At 44.1% G+C, this 15,977-nt stretch overlaps 1 protein-coding gene across 1 annotated transcript in view; it reads right to left on the reverse strand.

Annotated features, from left to right (window-relative positions):
• CCNI (cyclin I) overlaps positions 1-13,360 on the reverse strand; it is a 52,317-nt gene extending 38,957 nt beyond the window's left edge. Inside the window, exon 1 of the mRNA XM_077814915.1 lies at positions 13,106-13,360. The gene's annotated coding sequence lies outside the window, so the exon portion shown is untranslated. The remainder of the gene's footprint in view (positions 1-13,105) is intronic.
• Positions 13,361-15,977: the final 2,617 nt, after the last annotated feature.

The raw sequence follows: 15,977 nt of genomic DNA on the forward strand, positions 1-15,977 counted from the left end.
TGTAGGCAGTTGGATATCTGTCACCACAATCACCATAGAAATTCAATAAGCTTGGATCAGGGTGGATTGGACCACTGTAAAGCATTCAACTCCAGATTAATTTTGGCCTCCGCTTTCTTAGGGTTACAATAAAATGGCTCCTTTAACAACTAGACTGATTTCTCTCCTTCCTCCTCCTCTACCCCCACCAAATCTTGGAAGTTTTTTAATTACTGCTCAAACATCTAGCAGCTTCTTAATCCATTCAGCATAGGCTCAACTGGCCACAGTCATATTTCTTGAGGAATTGCTGGCAAGTTGGAAAGGGGGAAAGTCAGCTGTGTGAAAGCTTCAGTTTTGTTCTGAAGGCTGCTTTCTTCCAAACAAGGTCATAAGTTGGTGATTCTTGCCCTGAAATTAGAGGTTCAAGTCTTTTAGAGGTGATGCCTTCTCCATGTGTTCCCTCATGGCCACATGTCCCTCTGCCACATCCTCCCTCTTCAGGGCCCCTTACAGATTCCACACAGTCTCTCTCATGAGCACCATCGCCCTCCACCCGGGGCTGAATAATGATCACACGCAGTTCCAAAGAGTCCTTCATGTCCACAGAATAAAGTCCTTTTCTGAACCTGAAGGGTTTCACTTATCTCTGGCTCTTCACTTGTCTCTTATCTTCTGGCTTTATGACCATTACAACATAAATTGATATGTAACGGACAAACTATACAAAGTAAATATCCTTAAACCAAACCAGTAAGCTCTCAAGCAGTATTCTTCTTACTGTGCCAGTCTGTAAATTCCAACCAGCAATGGAAATATTTTTGTCCGGTTTGTGTGTGTACAGTGAAAAACAACATTTACTGACATTACCTAAAAATCAAATCCTTTCAAGCCTAGTTGTAAGTATTTTACAGACATGAGTAGTACGCTATAAGCACATTGATAGATGATGTTCTAGACGGTCATAAATCAAGATTACAAGCAACCAGTTAGACTAACAACCTATGACAACTGTTGGACTCTAAAACAATTGATTAATCAGCTATTAAAACATCTTCTGTTTACAAAAAAGAGTTCCCTTATGAAAAGGGGGACTGTGCGGTGGGGGGGGGGAATATCCATGCTGCAAAACTTTTCAAAAAGGCAAAACTGAGAACAGTGGGGAAATCTCTTCAGGGTAACAAGCTTCGGGATAAGAAGTCTTACAAATAATTAAAAAGAAGACAGGCATGGTTGGCAGTAGCCCTAGACTTTTAGGAACAAAGCATCAGCCATTTTTAGAGATGAGGAAGAATGTTGAATCCCAGGTCCACCCACAGGTATTCAAGGCAGGACTGCTGAGGACAGTAGTAAAAAGTTGCCTTTGTTCTGCTCACCCTCTTTCTACAGGCTGGCCTGTAGAGACAGGAAATAATTTGATAATGGTATAAACCAGTGGCAAATTTAGTCACAATTCCTTCTCCTGCACTGCTTCTAAGTCAGTACAAACACCCCCGCTTACTGTGGGCAACATGTAACTCACCGTTGAGATTAGCTGCAGCTGCAAAATTTATGCCCCCAATGCTCATTTTTTGACGAGTTTTGCTTTTAGGTTTTGGTTTATTTGTACCCACATTCAAAGCAAAACCACCACCTCCTTCCAGTCACAAGTTAAGCAATCCCCCCACCCCCCCAAAAAGCTTTGCATGAACTGCTACAAACCAAAACACGGTTGAATTTTACACTGCACCGTTGAGCTTTACACTGCCCTTATTTTATATGTCTATACGTTGTTACACATACAAGATGCTGTTTGAGATGTAAACTTTTGACATTAGACTGTGCCCGTTTACTGGGCCCAATCCTGCAATTGTGGGCACTCAAATCTCATACACTAGTTAGGCTGACTTCAGTGCTTGCCATGGACTACAAAGTCAGGATTAAGTACATTTATTATTGCGGTAGCACCTACTGTGCCAGGCACTGTACGAACATAACAAAGATACGATCCCTGCCCTGATGAGCTTACCATTTACGCACAGGACTATAGATAAAATGTGGATACAGACAGGGAACCCTAGGAAATAAAACTGTTGTGACATATAAAAAACACTTTTTATTCCGGTACTAGTCAAAATGAAAGGCAAATATGAGGCAGCAACTGCACCATACTGAGCAAATTGTACACACCCTTACACCAACACAACCCATTCTCTTCAGTCTCAAGACAACAGCTGCACCGGTTTAACATGTGGCTCATTACGACTAGGGACAGCATACACCTTCTGTACATGCTAAAGCACAGAGTGCCTAAGTTAAAACATCACCACACAGCATTATGAAATGGCTCTTTGCTCCCCTCGTTACAAACATGCTAATGCAGCAGACGCAGAGTCCAAGTCACCTCTCAGTGACACGAATCTAACTCACTGACTTCACTTACGTTACTTCTGATTTACACTGATGTAGATGTAAGGAGAATCAAACCCGCAAAGATTGGGTAGTATATTTAGAATAAGGATCACTGGCTTTCACATTCATAAAATGCTAGTTTTTGATGTTTGTTTGTTACACATTCAGAAACAAAAATACTCTGCATTGCTTTACAATACAACCATCCAAACAAGAGGAGTGCAATACAGCTGCAGCTAGATACACATGGAACAGATTGAGCAACAGCTCCATTTTTTTGCAGGTCTAGCCAGTCATTAATATAATTGAACAGCGACAAAACAAAATTGGGTAAAAAAATTACTGTTCTTAAGTCTTATTTCTGACCAATTATGTTGTTTCTCTAACACCCACACGCACACACAGAGCAATTACAATAATTTGGTTCCCCTTGACAACTGCGAACAGGATGTTAAGAGAAAGCAATCACCACCAGCCATTTATTAAAAACAAAACTAAACATGTAGTGAGTCCGATATTTCACAGTGCACACTCAGAACACCTTCAGAGATAGCTATCAGAGATTACTGCTAACTTGTGCGTGCAGTTTAAGGCACTAAGAGGAGACAATTATAAGGAAATGAGAAATAAGCCACTTTTGGAACAACAGATCAAGTAGGAGATAGGGTACAGAAGATGTAGAACAGCATTCTTAGGCTCTGAGGGTACCATGCTCTCCTCATCATTAACTAAAGACAACCCAGTATTGCAAAGTTAAATCGTCTGCAAGGATCATGTGTTCTCTGTCTAGACCAGTGGTTCTCAAACCTTTTTTTTTTTTTTAAAATGGGTGATCCCTTTCACATAGCAAGCCTCTGAGTGCAACCCCCCTTACAAATTAAGAATACTTTTTTACATATTTAACACCATTATAAATGCTGGAGGCAAAGCGGGGTTGGGGTGGAGGTTGACAGCTCACAACCCTCCATGTAACAACCTCGTGACCCCCTGATAGGTTCCGACCCCCAATTTAAGAACCCCTTCTCTCCAAGATGCCAATTAGAGAATGTAAATTATACAATTCCAAGTGTCCACTAATACAGGACTGTACAAGCACAGTTCTGGCTCTTCTCTGCAAACACCTGCCAAATTGGTGCAAATTTCAGTGTTAAGATGGCCCTCCTGTGCTGGTTGGTCCTGGGGCATCTGCACAGGTTACTCATGTCAGAAGCGCAAGTAACTCAAGCTGGGAAGGTCTCATGAAGCCACCAATGGATCAGAGTAAGTATTAAAACACATGGACTATTCTACCTCCTCTGAGCTGTGGCGTGGGCATTCTGGGGATAAACTCTGCTGTCATAAATATAAAGGGAAGGGTAAACCCCTTAGAAATCCCTCCTGGCCAGGGGAAAGCTCCTCTCACCTGTAAAGGGTTAAGAAGCTAAAGGTAACCTCGCTGGCACCTGACCAAAATGACCAATGAGGAGACAAGATACTTTCAAAAGCTGGGAGGAGGGAGAGAAACAAAGGGTGTGTGTCTGTCTGTAGTCTTCTTGGCCGGGGATAGACCAGGAATGGAGTCTTAGAACTTTTAGTAAGTAATCTGGCTAGGTATGTGTTAGATTATGATTTCTTTAAATGGCTGAGAAAAGAACTGTGCTGAATAGAATAACTATTTCTGTCTGTGTATCTTTTTTGTAACTTAAGGTTTTGCCTAGAGGGGTTCTCTATGTTTTTGAATCTAATTACCCTGTAAGATATCTACCATCCTGATTTTACAGGGGGGATTTCTTTATTTCTATTTACTTCTATTTTTTATTAAAAGTCTTCTTGTAAAAAACTGAATGCTTTTTCATTGTTCTCAGATCCAAGGGTTTGGGTCTGTGGTCACCTATGCAAATTGGTGAGGCTTTTTATCCAACATTTCCCAGGAAAGGGGGGGGTGCAAGTGTTGGGAGGATTATTCATTGTTCTTAAGATCCAAGGGTCTGGGTCTGTAGTCACCTAGGCAAATTGGTGAGGCTTTTTACCAAACCTTGTCCAGGAAGTGGGGTGCAAGGTTTTGGGAAGTATTTTGGGGGGAAGGACGCGTCCAAACAGCTCTTCCCCAGTAACCAGTATTAGTTTGGTGGTGGTAGCGGCCAGTCCAAGGACAACGGGTGGAATATTTTGTACCTTGGGGGAAGTTTTGACCTAAGCTGGTAAAGATAAGCTTAGGAGGTTTTTCATGCAGGTCCCCACATCTGTACCCTAGAGTTCAGAGTGGGGGAGGAACCTTGACATCTGCAGATTTGGGGAGTGCCAGCCTTTGCGTCTTGGAGTTCCCCTTCTGCTTCCTTTGCAAATGTTTAGTCTGAAGTCGCCATTTGTTCCCATACACTCAGTTACAGCAGTACGTGCAGTTCTCTGTTCCAAATGTTTGTGTGCTTCCCGTTTTGTTTCACCAATAAAGAACAAGCTACAGCTGATGGTGAACTTGTTTATAGTAGTTTGATCCTTCAAGAACAGCGACCATCAGCTGGACGGTAGTACTTACAGAGAACAATCTGAGCACTTAAAATTCAAACTGTATTATGAAAGTAAAGCCTCAAGATTCTTGGGACCAAGTTCTCAGCTGGTGTAACTCCACTGAAGTCAACAGTTACATCAGCAGAGAATTTGGCTTGTGGTACAAAGGCAAAAATAATGTCACCATGGCACAGAACCTCTGGCAAATGGTTTAATTCAGCACCTCCCTTATCAAGTTAAAGAAAAGAAACATCTGATCTCTAGACTGATGAGCAAAACTGACTATTTGCCGTAACATGTTACTCATGAGTGAGCTTTTAAACCAGTTTATTGCATACTGTTACCAACTGCAGCTTTCCATTATGGTTAGTAAGACAGCACATCAATAACATCTGCAGTTAGTGAACACACAGGAAAACAAGAGACTTGAGAAGCCTGAGATTTTCTTCCCATCTGATCCACCTCTAACCACGGGTTTTATCATTTGAAAAAACAGACATTTTTTAATTGATATTTGAAAAAACCTCTCTTAACTTCAGTGAAACTAGATGTCTATGGAGCTCAAGAATGCCTTCTTTGTGGCCTGCCTGAATTTTCAATTCACCCTCTATTCCATTCAGAGCCAGTTACACGGTTACAGCACTTATGGCTCTGACATCTCTGGCCCCACCGAAACTCCTGAGGGAGGGCCTAAAAAATCCTTCAAACCCTGTAAGCAGGCAGGTGTGGCCTAGACACTCATTATTTTGCCTTCAACCAAAGACAACCCAGTATTACAAAGCTAAATTGTCTGCAATGATCAAGTCAAGGGGACTTTTAGAACATGCGACCATGTTTCATCCAACCAGATTGTATTTATAAATCCTAGAATATAAATGACTAGTATTATTCTTCTGGAATTTGAATGGTGGGACAGAGATCAAAGTTTAGCACTTACAGGTATAACTATAAAAAGTTTTTCCAACCATGAGGGTTCTCAACAAAATTTTTGGTGGCCTCAGAGTGTGGCCACAAAGTCTTACTGGTGGCCGCGCTGACAATTTTTCCTAAAATATTTAATTAACTTTAGGAAAAACAAATAAACATGCACATACACATGTCCAAGACATTGTAATTTATTCATGTAGGAATTTGTTTTTGCAGACTCAGTAATAAAAATAATGTACAGTTGTCTATTCTTTACTGGACCTAAACAGAATAGAAACACAAATAAGACGCTTTGCACATTCTTCTCTTTGTTGTTGTTTCTTTTGCTTTTTTGTTTTTTAAGGCTTGCTAGCTAGCAAGTCTGTTGCTGTAAAAAGTGATATTATGTATGTTTGTTAATATCACTCTTCACAGCAGACTTACTAAGCCCCAGTAAGCCTGAGGGCAAATCAAACCCTAGACAGGAAGGTGGGCAGGAAGGCTTCAGGGGCCAGAGATGATGGGGAAGGGGGGGGAAGAGAGTAAGGCCTGTGGCTGAAGCCTGGAACCAGAGCCTGCCACTGCATGGATGGAGCCCAAAGTCTTGCAGCCAAAGCCTGCCCACCCACCCCCGCCACTCCAGGGCTGAAGCCCAAAGCCAGAGATCCACCCAGGAAAGTGAAGCATTTACCAGCTGCCTGCTCCACCAGCTTCCGTCTCTCTGGAGGGGGGCCAAGCCCAACCCCTGCTAGCAGCCATGGGAGAGGGACCACTGGTTTTTCCCCCCCATCACAGTCCACGAGGCTGTGGCCGCAAGAAAAGCCCCCTGGTGGCCGCATGCGAGAAACGCTGGCTTACAGCACAACCATTAATAATCTGCAGCAGGCTTCATGCCCGTGATGCACTTCCCAACAAACTACAGAATGCAAATGCTCAGCAACGACTTTTATGATTCAAACATCAGTACGTAAATTCTCTAGCCAGAGAAAATAGTATGATATGGATAGCTATTAGGAATCAGCAAAGTTTAAACCTGGTATCAATTACTTTTGCCCCTGAAAAATTCATTTTGTAGATCTCCACCTACGGGAATTATTCTGACATCATATAAAAATTCTGTAAACTTAACACGAATTTCCCTTTTCCGTGTATTTATAAAAAAAGCCACACTTATCTTTGCAAACCCCAAACGGACACTGACGTTTCCCCCTCTGTAGAATTTTTAGCAACGGGTTGAACACTTAGTACAGTGGAAATGTTAGGAGAGAGCACCACATCCAAAACCTTGACAACTAGAAAAATGTATTCAATCTCCCCAAAACAATCCTTGCACGGGACTAAAAGCAGTTTAAGAACAGTACAAGCACCTTAACATTATTATAAACTGAATGATGATTAGGTCATAATCAAGGCCTTAAAAAAAAAAATCTACTTGCCAATGACAGTAGCAACAGGGACTCGGGCCCAGATCCTCAAAGGTATTTAGGATCAGAGCCTCAGTCCTCCACTGCTGAGGTTGGTGGACAATGGGGAGAAAGAACAGGGCTGCCCTCCACAATTCATTTCCTACCCCTGCTCTTTCCTTCCAAGACCCCCAGTGAAATTTACAAGCATCTGGTCAGTTCTGCTGCCCTTCAGAATTTGACAATGAGCAGAAGGGGAAGCATGAGCTAGTGGCCTGAGCAGAGCCAGAAACTCCTGAGGGCTAATCCCAGCTCTGCCAGTGCTGTGTGTGATCTCGTGAAAAATCATTAAAACCTTCCATCTCCTCTTTCAGTATTGTTAACTCCATTTTACTAATTAGCTACTGTTTACACACGGCTTTGGGAAAAAAAAAATCTAAATAAGGCCACCAATAAAAGGTGCACTTCTAAAGTACCCAACTTTCTTCTTCAATATAACACTTTCTTGTGTAAAAATGCTATCTAGCAGAGAAGTTTTCATGATCAGCACCTCTGACAAAATATTCATCAGCTTTTTGGAACTTCAGAATAGTAGCAGCTTCGATGCAAAATGGTTTATATGTTTTAGGTTTGTTTGGGTTATTTGAAATACCTTCTATCCAAGCAGTGCAGCACCTGAAGTTTCAGAGAAAATAAGGGAGAAACTGAACTTTCCCTACAAGAATTAAAAATCAGAGGTAAAAGAAAAGAAATCAATACATGGGCCTGATTCTCCTCTCTAATCAGATGAACTCCTGAGTTACACACGTGTAAGTGCCAGGTAAATCAGGTCAAATATCTTTAATAAATAATACCACTACCCAATTCCTGCATAGTGCTTCATCAGGAGACCTCAAAACACTTTACAAAGACTGTACAAATACTGAGGCAGGCAGAGGCGAAGTGACTTGCCCAAGGTAATACAGCAGGCCAGTGACAGACCCAGAAATAGCATCCTCATCTTCTGAGTTCCACTCCAGTGCTCTATGCACCACAATATTCTGCTTCTAAAAGCAGCTGAATACAGTATAAACCAAAAGGATTAAACCTGCAAAGATACATGCTTTTAAGGACTCCAGTCTGGTACCAGGTCAGGATTAGTAACCAGAGCCACAGTGAACTGTTAGGTGCAGACATGCAAAGAGAAGGATTCTTCCGTGGAAGGAAATCTCCCACGGGGGATTCTGAGCTGCTGAGTTCCACTGACCGAGCATTTCTTCGTTGTGGTAGTAAGTACATCTTTTGTTTCTCATCACTGCCACGACACAAGGAAACCAGGCAACCAAAGGACACTGAAGACCCAGCCCTCAAAGACAGGAGGATGACAGGAAAGAAAACAATTACCTGGGAGATTTTCCAAAAGGCATGAAGGGAAGTTAGGTACCCCATTGCCATTAACACCTTTGAAAGTTTATCCTATAATTAAAATAAAAAAAAAAAAGTCTAGACAAAATTAGTGGCACCAAAACTCAAAGCATGTTTAGAGTTCTGAAATGTATCTAAAACATATCTTTTTAAAGAGATTATTTGTATAGTTTGAGTTATTTTAGTAGCTATGAAAAATATTATTAAAACGTGCAGGTAAATTGCATTGCAGTGCTAGTTAAAGATGCCAGATTGCCAGCTCTGGAGACCGAAGCCAGTTATTTGTTCATAGAACAGATACAGCACTTGTACCTGTATGTTTTCTTCTATTGCCTCAACCCATACTCACACAACGCTCCCTGAGAAGCGAAAAGATAGTTGGATCTTTATAGTCCATTTATCAAATCCAGAGTTCTGGGAACATGTACAAAATAGATCATTAAGAACTATACAATGCCAAACGAAAACACCCAAGACTTTCCCCAACACGCAAGCCTAGAGAAACAGCTTAAGATCAATACATTTGGACTTGTGAATTCCAAAGTCATAACCCCTCACGGAAACAGCCCAGCTGGCAGCCCCATCAATGACTTCAGAAGATAATACCGTGGCTGCTGAGTGCTGCGATCAAACAAGGAGAGAGAGTCTCTGAGGTAGCCAGGACACAACCCATTTAAGGATATACAGGTTAAAACCTGCACCTTAAATAGCATTTGGAATCAATGGTTAAGCAGTACAGATCACAGGTGTGACAAACTCTGGATGAGAGCCACCACTTCACAAGAGGGCAGCTACATTCTGCACAAGCCATAACGAAGTAGTCCCAAAGGAGGATTAAGTTAAAGATAATTAAGACCCCGTACTCCTGAATAAAAGCATCCACACAGTGTTTAATGCGCACTGACTTTACACCTTTAGTTCACTTGCCTTAACTTTCCTGAGTGTAGCCCTGCTGCGTAGGTCACATTTCAGCCCTAGCCTCTTCAGATACTGCTAGCAAAAGGGACAGTGAGAATGCAAAAGACACCACCACTAGACCTGGCTCTACTTAGACATCTGCACCATGCTCATCAATATAGGATCTGAGCACCTACTTCAAATCAGACTTGTCTGCTGTGAGCTGAACTGCGACCACCAAACTCATTTCACCTTGGCCACTTAACAACCATTAGTAATATCTTTCAGTCCCTTCCAATCTGGGCTGGATTCTTATATACCAAGTCTGTCAGCCATTGCCACTCTGACCCAAACCAACCCATCCCTACACTTGCACCCTTCCCTATCCCTCAGAAAGCCCTTTTGTAACCAAAGGCCAGATATGTGGATATTTGCAATGGAGACGTAGTTATTAATAATGTGAATTGCAATAGTACTAAGGGCCATGGACCAGGAACCTATTGTACTAGGCGCTGTCCAAACACAGACCAAAAAGCCATTTGCTACCCCTAAGTATTTACAATATTAAACCTCTAGCTGCCAGCAAGGCCCCATGGGGATTCACCCCAAAAGAAGAGAGGGGGTGTTATTGCAACAAGCCCCCTTTCATGGTTCCCACCAGGTGTCAGGAGGTGGATATTGCTTTAAATTTGAATGCCCACCCCAAACTCCATGAGCAGGAGCTGCAGCTGGGAGACACTAATATGCATATCCTGAAGCCATCCTGGCCAGACCCCATCCCAGACAGCACTGCTATGCAGGGGGCCAGCATTAACCCCACCTGGATACAAGGGAACTCCTAGGGGTTTTGTGGTGCCATTTCCCCTCCCTCTGACTTTCCATCTTGAAGGCCTTCACCAGGGTGTCCTCCAGCAGCTGGAACAGACACAGGACAGTATTTAGCCCCAGATAGTGCAATCTATACGCCTTCAAATAGCTACAGCGCAATATATTTTTGGAAAGGGCATTTAAGTGACCCAATGGATTTATACTAGCAGAGAAACATTTCATGCAAATGTCTCAGAAGGTGTTTAAAATTAGGGGTGCGCAGTTGGTGTGTTTGGGGGTGTATATAGGCCGGGGGCGTTGGGTTGGTGGATTACACCATCCCTAACACACAAAAGGCAAGAACCTGTATGAATATATAAGGGCCAGATTAAGATCAGTCTCTTAATGGGGCCTTTCAAACCCCAGCTAAGAGAAAGTTCCAAATTTGGGGTGCAGGGCAATTAAAAGCACACACCCCACAATGTTCAACTCCTACTGGGAAAAGCCAATAGATTAGCTTTGCAGAGTTCTAACCCCAGGCTCATTCAGACGCAGCAGGTCAGAGCAAGGCACAGAACTGTGCGCTACCTTCACAAAAGCTTATGCTCAAATAAATTGGTTAGTCTCTAAGGTGCCACAAGTCCTCCTTTTCTTTTTGCGAATACGGCTGTTACTCTGAAACCTACCTTCACAAAGCATCTGAACAATTTTAAAAGCAAATCTAATTGTTAGCAGGGATCCAAAGTAAATCCCCCAAATCTGGAATAAGGTGTGGCTTATTTGGGGCTGCTTTCAGAGAGCTAAACTTCTACCAGTCCTATGTTGCAAAACTTGGTGCCACATATATACATCCCTGAGGTGATAATAAACAAAGCACTGCAATCAACCTAAAGGTTGCAAAAGCCTACAGACTCATCACCATGACAGTGAAAACATTAGCCAAGCTTAAAAGGGGAAAACTAAAACCACAAGTAGCCGGAGAGACTTTGTACAATTTAAATATGATAAAGGGGTTTAAAAAAAAAAAATCAAAACTCTGTGCCTATGTCAGAGATGCAGCCGCCTGTCACCCCAGGGATACAGACTAACATGGCTACCCCTCTGAAACCCAGGGAACGGGACATTATGAACTCTACAGCGGCTGAAAAAGCAATTGTTTAAATCAGCCTTCCAAAATTCTGCCTGCCTAGGGCAAGTAATTATTATTTTTTAAAGCAAGCAAATAAAGCATCATTAATTTTTTCATCATTAGGGTAAAAGTGGGGGAATGGATTTTTTTGCCCAAGGCGGCAAATTTTCACGAGAATTTTTGCAGAGACTTCTTTTAACCAGTTGCACGAAATAACCTAAGATAATATTATCTGTTTATATCATCCCTTCTGGGACAGTTTTACATGAAACAACATCAGTAATTCAGTCTTCTTTCAAGAAAACTCTCTCCATGGGGAGGGAGGGGTCCATTCCATCGATGCAACCGATATAACAAAACAAGAACAAAAACATCCAAGAGAGCTGCATGCACAAGTTTAGCAGTCAGATCAGAAGAGTCTGAAATGAAGTACAGTGGCCGTTTTTTTAAAGCATACTTTTGATACAGAATAATCAACAATAACCAAAAGCAGCAGACAGAATTATGGACAACTGACCATATGGCCATAAAACAGGAGCTAAAGTACAAGAGACACTGGATACACTATTTGCAGCAAAATTACAGGACTGGGAACAAATATTCAAGTGGAATTATGCCCCTTTGGACAACAATATTTAGAACATCTAAGGCCCCAAATCCTGAAATGACTTCTGCTCAGGTAGCCCCCTGAACCCCCAAAGGTGCCCTAATGACTTCAATGGAGCACCATGCAGCTGCAGGAGTGCTCCAAAACAGAGCTTGTTGCAGGATTGAGGACCTACAAATAAAGAGTACATTCCAGGTGCTGGGTGTCCTCAGTCTTTTCCAGGAGTTGAGAACTCTAAGCACCTTGCAGGAGGAGCTTGCAGGACTGGGCTAACACAGTATTTAGAAATATTACTCCCCAAAACAGAGGATAGAAGTGTGAACACTTGCACCCAAACTGAAATACACACAGTTAATTTCCTTATTGTATTTGACATGCCATAAACAAAAATTAATGTATCTATGATTATTGCAAAAAACATATCTACATATGCAGTCACTTCCATGTAACAGTTCCCATATTTTACACATGGAATTAAAAACAAAATGTATCACTAAAGTTTAAGATATAAAACAGCACTGTGTGTACATCTGCAAACAATGCTATATATTGCAGGAGTATCTACAAGTATATCAGCGCCTATTCTATACTAAACCACACACACACACTGCATGTATTGTGTATGTAAACAATAACACTAGCAAACACTGATTAGAAGCGTATTTTATACATCTGTAGCCATTGAAACCAGGACATTTGGAGCATACAGAAGGCTGCTGTACACACAAACGTGCATTACGATGTACGGATTGTGCAAGTACGGTAGGCACGTTATACGCTGCAGAATTTGCACGTACGCACACACACAGTTGTTTGCAGCAGCGCGCGTTACTTAGCCAAACAAAGGCACACACGAAACCCCACAAGGTGACTGAGCTATTTCAACCCTGCAGGCACACAGGGGTGTGTTTGTGTCCCATAAGGGCCTTTGCCCTAGTATCCCTTGCACCATGCAACGCACCCGTCTCACACCAACCCCCGGTGCTATTCGCAGCGCAGGAGACCCCCGCCCGGACAAAGGCGGCACATGCCCCGGGGCGCGCGGGCACGACGGACCCCGGGGCGTGCCACACGGGCGCGCGCGCGCGCGCTCACCTCCCCCGCGGAGCTGTCGGGTTCCCGGTCGGGGCGGGCCAGCCTCCGGCCCATCAGAACCCCATGCCGGCGGCGCGGGCGCTGCACGCGGCTAGTTTCCCGCCCGGGCCATCTCGGCGGCGGCGGCCGGCAGCGGCGGCGGCGGCGCGGGGCTCACGTCTCCATGGCGGGCGGCTCGCTGTGCGGCGTGAGCGGGAGGGGAGCCCGGCCGGCCGGCCCGCCTGCTGCTGCTGCCGCTGCTGCCGCCGCCCCCGGCCTGCGACGCGCGTCGTGCTGGGGAGGGGCGGGAAGAAGGCGGGGAGCGAGCCGCGGCCCGGGCCGCAGGGCGGGGAAAGAAGGGCCGGCCGCCGCCTCCGCGCGCTGCCCCGCCCCGCGCAGCCCGCCTGAGGCGCGCCTCCCTCCCGCCCAGGCCGCGGCGCTGGTGGGGGGGGGGATGTAAATACAGCGGCCGGTAGCCGGCTGCGTAGCGCGGCCCCGCGTCGCTCAGGCCGGGTGTGTCACCTCCAGAGCCGCGTGTGCGAGAGCGTATCTGTGCCCCCGGGGCAGCTGTGTCAGGCATCCGCTCTCGGGGTGCCCAGATACACAGGGGCTAGTCTCTCAGGTGCCGCCAGGGCCCCTGCCTTGTTTTTACTGATGCAGACGAACCCGGCTACCGCTCTGAGACGCCTGTATAACGCACGTGGCCCTTATGCTGGGTCCCACGCAGACCCGTATTTAGTTATGCCCTATAGAGGGGGGCACGCATCTGTCCCTAACACTGTGTCCCCCACAGGTCGCAGGTTCTCAGCCCCTGACCATTGTGGGCCACGGATGCCGCTCTTTCTGTGTTACGTGGGCCACAGCCACACAATAGATATCAGGAGGGCAACCCCATAGCAAGTGTGAAAAATCGTGATGGGGTGAGAGGTCATAGGCGCCTATATCAGACAAAGCCCTGAGTATCAGCACTGTCCCTATATAATTGGGACAGCTGATCACCCTAATATATATTACCTGTATGGCCCTGAGGATGGCACATGGGCTGTAGCTGTGTGCTGATTTGGCCACAGGTTGAGAACCACGGCCATAGGTATATATGTAGATATGCCATTATATATACATGCCCACTAGTCATCTATATAATGCATACATATGTTCTTTACACTGTGTAACCCCTATATACACACTATATATGTACATATTTATGCCCTACAGACATCTATATAATGCATGCATGTGTCCCTAACATAATGTATCCTATATATACACCCACACGCACACCAACTGCGCACCCCTAATTTTTTCCAAAAGAAACTAGTGATTTGAGATACCTTACAAGAACCATGCTATGAAAACTAGGTCCCATCAGGATGCCCCACTTTGGGCACCCAAAATCATTAGTCACTTTCGAAAGCATAGGCTGCTGTACATAGTGGAGTTGTGTGTTATTTACGTCAATAAAGAGAGGCCTGTATTCCTGGTATATTGGGCACACATGCATCTTGCATGTGCCACATCACAGATGGTGGGGAAGGGAATGTAGGTCATACATACAGTGTGCATATTATATATCTACACACCACCCAATTTAGCACCGAGTACAATGGGGTCATAGGCCAAGACTCCTAGGTGCTACTGCGATACAAATAATAACCAATAATAAGGGGGGGTATTTTCAGAAAGTAACAAGCGCTTGCCCCCTTAAAATCAGGCTCATTTAAGGTGTCTCAGGTTGGCATCCAAAATCACAAGTCACTTTTGAAAAATGTAAACCAGCATGTATGTGCTGTACGTGCCAACCCTACCTATGTATGCAGTGTTGTTGTAGCTGCAACAGGCCACTTCACCTTGAATGGTCCCTTGAAATACATGTTAGCTACTTAGGCTAATCCATCTGTTCCACCTTGTATTTAGCTGTGCCACTGTGAGTTAATGGCCCAGGTCTGAAGAAGAGCTCTCTGTAAGATCGAAAGTTTTTCTCTCTCACTGAGGGATTTTCGTCCAATAAAATATTATCTCACCCACTTTGTTGCTCTAAAACCCTACCTGTGGACCTGAGGAATACCGATATATCAATAGATGTCTACCAAGGAGACACGTATGCCTATGGGTATAGGGAATAATATACCTTATAAGAGGGCTATATGCCCAGAGAATATATGTTTTTATACAGGAGATAAATAGTGGAAACATACTGATGGATGTGCAGAACATTCTGTATACAGTGGATATAAATTTACCAGCCCAAACATGAAATCTACTTACTCACCCTTACAATAATGCAGATAATAATTTAAAAACAAATGATATTTTATCAGCATCTCAAAAAATATTACTTAAAGTTGAGTGGATGATTAAAAGATTGATTTTAATATTTAAATCCTACCTAACCTTATAGCTATAGCTGCAATATATGTCATGCGTACTGTGCGGGAAGGTGAACAAAGTGAGTTATGAGCACTGAGTGCTTTTTCTATTCCAATCTTTCATGGATATGTTGTTAAAAAGGGACTTGGTTTTCCTTTCACTGCTTGGCGGAAGCATCAGACCTCTGTGTTGTGATGTTCCTCATCCTTCCCTCTGTGCCCTCCTCCATTCTGGAGTGGCCTGACTGTGCATGCACCCCAGTGGCCAGCTGGAGGAGGCAGGGAAAGAAAACAGCAGAGAGCAGGGATGGGAGGAGAGTGGGAGAGCAGGTGGCAGATGGGTTAGGAAACAGGGAGGGCCAAGTGAGCAGGAGGTGTGGAAGTGGTGGGACTGGAGCATAAGGGTGAGGGAACATAAGGGAGGAGATGGCGGAGACTCACTGAGGAAAGAGGCCCTTGGCACTACCTTCCCTACTTAAGCCAATTTGGTCTCTTTTTTCTGCTTGGGAAATGTGTGACAACAGTCC

Source organism: Eretmochelys imbricata, chromosome 4 (assembly GCF_965152235.1).
Source record: "Eretmochelys imbricata isolate rEreImb1 chromosome 4, rEreImb1.hap1, whole genome shotgun sequence".
NCBI classification, from domain to species: Eukaryota; Metazoa; Chordata; order Testudines; family Cheloniidae; genus Eretmochelys; species Eretmochelys imbricata.